The following is a 6,215-nucleotide window of genomic DNA, read 5'->3' on the forward strand; positions in this document are numbered from 1 at the left end:
TTAATTTAACATTTAATTTTATTTTCTCGGTTTGGAGGCGTTGCAACAGGAGATTCTACCGAGCGAAACAAAAGCTCTCCACTGCCTGGTGGGGAAAACCAGATGCATCATGGGAATCCAGAACCACCCTTCACACAAAGACTTTGAGCTGCTTCCTTCAGGTGAGACTGAAAACAACAGACTGGAAAACTCCACGTTTTTAAACAGCGACACATTGTTTTATTCCTCTTCTGCCTTTTTAGTGAACGATTGTTTTCCAGCGATGATTTGCTTTTATGTCTGGATCTATTAAAGGTTTGATGTACTAAAACATGTGCAAACTTACTGCACATGCAAAGAAAGTAAGAGCAGACCGAGGGTTGCGTCTTTTAAAGGTGAAAAAGTACGTCTGCCACAATGAATATGCAATATGCAGCGTCAACATGCTGTTCTGCCTGTTGGGAGGAGAAAATGTAAACATGATCATTTAGCAGCAGCAGCAACGTGATCTATAAGACCACAGATCAATGCTGCTGATCGGAGCTGCGTCTATATTAACACGTTTCTAAAGGAACGTGCAGACAGTGTGTGTGTTGTTGTGCACATGGCTGCCGTTATTGTCCCAAGGAGACATGAAGACAAAGCGAGGAGACATTTTCCAGACACATGGGAATATTTCTGGGCTGAAGGAAACATCATCAGAACATTTCCAGCTTGTTGGAGGAACTCAGGACGGACGTGGAGAGGAGTCAGGCGTACCTGCAGACGTTGCGTGTCACTGCTGGGAGCCTCCAGATGTGGCGTCCTAAACGCCATGTGTCGCGGCGATCAGGTTTCCTCTCTGCTGCCATTAACTGGCACAAACTTGTTTGTTTCTTGGAGTAACAGACGGAGATGATGGTGTCCATGTGAAAACGTCTCGGGTCAGTGCACGATGCTTTTATTTTGAAAAACCTTCTTCTGTTCTCCGAGTTGGTGGGTTTTCAGACGATGGGCTTGTAGGTGGGTCTGTATATAAAATCTTAGTCTCTCTTTTCTCATAAAGGATTCTTTTATTTTCACTGTGTCATCTTTATCATGTTTTCTTTCTCTTAGGCGACAGAACATCCGGTCTACACCTCCGCCTGATTTATTACATGCAGCTTTCTCTTTTCTCCACCTTCCATATGTTCCATACGTCTTTCTACTTCGTCCCGTTCGCATGTTTCACCAACAGCGTTAACTTTTCCATTTCCTTCCATGCAGCTGCCCTTCCTGTCAGATTTCAGATCCCTCTGGAAAATCAGGGATTAAAGGCCTTTACTGGTTTTATTTCCTGTGTTTCCACATCTGCAGTTTCTGTAAACAATCAAGCTGATTGATTTCATCGTGTCAAGTTTTGTGTTGAAGTTTCCTCTCAGAGACGATAAAAAATCTTGTTTTTACGCTGCAGGATGGAAATACGAGGAGAAAACCTGCTGCTGGCAGAAAGTTCCTGTTTCACTCCAAACAGAACGTCACACTGCCGACTCAGAGACAGAACCCTGATCCAGAACCCAAACCACCACAGAACCCTGATCTAGAACCCAGACCACCACAGAACCCCGATCCAGAACCAAAACCACCACAGAACCCCGGTCCAGAACCCAAACCACCACAGAACCCTGATCTAGAACCCAGACCACCACAGAACCCTGATCCAGAACCCAAACCACCACAGAACCCTGATCTAGAACCCAGACCACCACAGAACCCCGATCCAGAACCAAAACCACCACAGAACCCCGGTCCAGAACCCAAACCACCACAGAACCCTGATCTAGAACCCAGACCACCACAGAACCCCGATCCAGAACCAAAACCACCACAGAACCCCGGTCCAGAACCCAAACCACCACAGAACCCTGATCTAGAACCCAGACCACCACAGAACCCCGATCCAGAACCAAAACCACCACAGAACCCCGGTCCAGAACCCAAACCACCACAGAACCCTGATCTAGAACCCAGACCACCACAGAACCCCGATCCAGAACCAAAACCACCACAGAATCCCGGTCCAGAACCCAAACCACCACAGAACCCTGATCCAGGTTTCCTGTATGTTCAGCAGGAATCGGTTCTGGATCGGTTCTACACACTGAAAATCCTCCAGATGAAATCTGACTGCAGGGAAAAGTGAGCAATCCTTCGTTCAGGAGAAGTTTTTACAGTTTCAGTTTTCAGACCAGACCTTCATGGTGATCGTCAACCTGAGCTATAAAGCATTTCATCTGACAGAAACAAGCTCCATCATCTGCTGCTACAACTTGGTGGAGAAAAGATTTTCTGCTTCTTTAAAAACGTCCTCCACCTGAGACGCAAAGAGCTGCTCAGCAAAGAAAGTTCTTACCCAGAACGTCCAGCATGGAGGCCAACGCTGAGACGCAGATGAGCTGCAGAAACATTTACATGCTGGTGCCAAAGTCAAAAGGGCACAAAGAGCAAAACTGAAACTGGTACATGTGACTTCATGTTGCTCAAAGTTCAGCTCTGCTGATCGCTCAACTTCTGGATTCACCAGTTTTCTCCCACACAGTGAAGTTTGTACCACGATCCACATCAAACTGGGACTTATTGACTACGCAGGAGCTGCAGGAAAACACCTGGTGTGTGTCTGACCGCATACCTGCAGCAGGACAGCCGTAGTCTCAGTGTAAAACGACACGTTCCAGACATAAAATACTGGTCGGCTGTTAGAAGGATGAGAAGGGATGAAGGATTATTGTTAATGTTACGCCGCCACTTTTCAAGCCGTATTAACGTGATGACCAAACTCGTAGGAGCTTCCCCACATTTGATCACATATAGTTGCTTCTGCACCTTAAATGACACTCAGATTTGTTGATACCTTTAGTTATTTTAAGAAAAGCACAGAGAAAATACAAATATTTTATTTTAAAACTATTTATTTGTCCCTTTAACAATATGGAAAATAATTAATCTATTTTTGTTTATTTACAATTTATCGCCTTGATGTCAAACCTTGACTGTAGTTTAAAAAGCGTCCACTAGGGGGCAGAAGACAAGTATCAGACTGTTTTTAACGGGTTTTCAGCAGGTTGTTATTTTCTTTTTTACCAGAAAGTAATGCAAAAGGTTTCAGAAACTATTAAAATACAATACATACGGCATTTTATGATTTATTTCATTTCTGAGGGAGACCAGTTTACCTGCCCATCTTACAACCCAACTAACCTCACACATGTTCCTTTTAATTTGATGAAAGCTACGGTGGACTCTGTTCTCATTTTACCTTGTAGCGTCTTTTACTGCATCAACAGTTCATCTGAATTTGGACTTTGTGAGAAAACTGAAGTATTTTGAACATCTGTGATGGTTTATTTTGTTAAAAGGTCTTCCAAGCTGCCCTGGAGTCATAAAAGGGATTGTATGCGTTTCATGTTGACGCTCCATTTACAGTCAGAGTCACATGGAGGCAAAAAATATTCTCAAGCTTTGAAAAGATTTAAAACAAATTCAATTAAAGAAAAAAGATTTATTTATCCCCTGAGGGAAAACTATGCCATTGCTTTTGTTGTTTTCTGTTGCCTTTTTCTTTATATTAGGAAAAAATCATTACCTTATTTCTGCAGATTTCCAGGCGAAAAGCTCGATGTTGCAACTCCACTTTGCTGGAAAAGAGTGCAGATTATAAGATATTACCATGTTTTCAGGAGAACTTGTGCATTTGGAAGAGAAATTATTGGCATGACTTTTGATTTGAATCAAAAGTTCAGACATTTACAGGCTCATTATTTCAGTGACACAGTTTCGCTTTAACCTTTTCCCTGAAAAGTCATAAAACTGTTGAGATTGTTTTAAGCTGGACTTTCTGTGAAGGGATTTTTTTCGTAACTTTAGAAGAAACTCATTTCAGTTGCTTGTGTTCACCATCTTGTTTCGTCTCTACCCAGGTCGATGGACCGGTAAACCTAGAGCTGCGTCTTATACCATGGCAGAACGATGCAGGGTCCACATCACTGCAGACGTCAAACCAATCCGCTGGTCGATCACATGTCCCCTGACCCCTGAACAAGGCCCCGACATACAGGAACTCCTCCACCTGGGGCAGGACCTCAGGTGGAGGGGGGGTGTAGGGGTGGAGGGGGGGTTATCCACCCAGTCTACATGTGTGTTGTGGACTTGGAGACGGCATTGGACCGTGTCCCTCGGGAGGTGAGGAGTAGCCGGTTCCTGTACAACCGCAGCTTGGTTGGGATTGCTGGCAGGAGGTCCGATCCGTTTCTGGTGAAGATTGGACTCACCACCAAGGCTGATCTTTCACCACATCAAATCATGTGTTTGTATTTTTACACCTGCAGCAGCACAAAGTGCTTAACATGTTAAAAACAACAAAGAAAACAAACGTGTACACCTCTGACCATTTGCATGCACATACAATCACCCCACCCCCCACCAATCCCATGTTGTGTAGCACACCTCTAGAAGAATCTGCTGTCTGCTTAACGAACAGGTAGATAAATTAAAGCCACCAGCGGCATCCATCGGGCCCGAGCCTCATGCTCCTCCTGATGGGCGTAAACTCGAAGATTGTGTACACCCCATTGCTATGGCAACAGGCATTGGGTTGACTTTTTTGCTCATGTTCCAAATGTGCGCCAGGGGAAACGCAAAGTCCAGGGATGCTGGGCCTGGTGGACCATCCAGAAGCTCCAGGTCAGGGGGACGGTCCAAAGGTAGAGACCACAAGGGCAAACCAGGCTCTGGGGGACGGCCCGGAGGCCCAAGATGACTGGGGCAGGCTTGGCTCTGGGGGAGCGCTGGGAGGCAGCACGGACATTAGATAAGGCACAGGAGGACGGCCGGGAGACAGGCTCAGGCTAGACGGGGATCAGCAGCTGCGGACGGTATCTGGGCGCTGGCGTGGGAACTTGCATCGCCGGACGGGATCAGGGCTGGGACGCAGGGCCGACACTGGAGACGCGGGCGTGGAGCAGGAGGGGACGCACCAGATGTGAACAGTGGAGCAGTTGGAAAAACCTGAGGGTTAAATCCTGATAGCAGTAACAAAGATGGACTCGGGGTTAGAAGACAGATTGATGCCAGAAAGGGCTGCTATGTCCTCTCTGGCCTCTGCCAGTAACTCCACCATTCCAGGCTGCTCCAGACACCAGGGGTGAACAGTCACTACGGCCATGAAGTTCCTGGCTGCTGCGAGCTGCACATGGACGGGGTAGGGGACGGCCATACCGTCAAAAGTTCTTGGTAGCCACATAAACTACCATGAACTTTGCCATCTCTTCTGGGTCCATGTCGGGCTGTTCATGGTGCCCGGAAGTCTCCTACTTTATGTCCTGCTGGGTGTCTGGTTCATTATGTCACTCGGAGGTGGTGGAGGGACCCAAATGCAGGACTGGACGCAGGAAGGCTGAATGTAGACATTTATTTCCACAGAGAAAGACTTGACACACAAACACAGGAAGCTAACAAAAGGAACCGGCAAACAGAACTGAAACCAAGGGCTATAAATGCAGGGAAACCAAAGAAGACACAAGTGAAGTGAATGAACTAAACGAGACCAGGTGAACTTAATGAAAAGGAAATCAATACAGGAAACAAGACACTAAAACTAACTAAACAGTGAACACTACAAAATAAGACAGGAAACCAAAACTGGAAAAACACATGAAACATCATGACATCAGGACCAAATTCATTTTGGGTTTTTTTCTCCCTCTAGGTGGCGCTGCTGAGCCGTTTTCGCATCGTAATCTATGCAGACCAAAAATTATCAAATTTGCTGCCATGCTTGTTGTGCCAGCTAAATTTCACAACTTTTCATGGGTGTTTAAGGGTCAAATTTGCACCCGATGTGATGACAATAACAATAAACATTTGGAAAACAATATAATAAAGAACTGAATGAAATTCATCACCAGTTCTGTTCATAACTTTTATGGACAGAATTTCCAGATCAGCCGAGGTGTTGAAGGGATCCAGTTTGCTGGTCTCAGGACTGGGTCTCTGCTTTTTGCAGATGATGTGGTTGTCTTGGCTTCATCGAGTTGTGATCTCCAGCTGGCGCGATTTGCAGACGACTGCTAAGCAGGTGGGATGAAACATGACTGGACTCACAAAAAACATTGTTTCTGTACCACTTTTTATTTTCCATACATCTCACAGACTCTCATGGTTACTTAATGAAAATAGTTACATTTCCCTCCCCCCCCCCCCCCCCCCCCCCAAACACATCA

Source organism: Telmatherina bonti, assembly GCF_933228915.1.
Source record: "Telmatherina bonti genome assembly, chromosome: 9".
NCBI lineage: Eukaryota > Metazoa > Chordata > Actinopteri > Atheriniformes > Telmatherinidae > Telmatherina > Telmatherina bonti.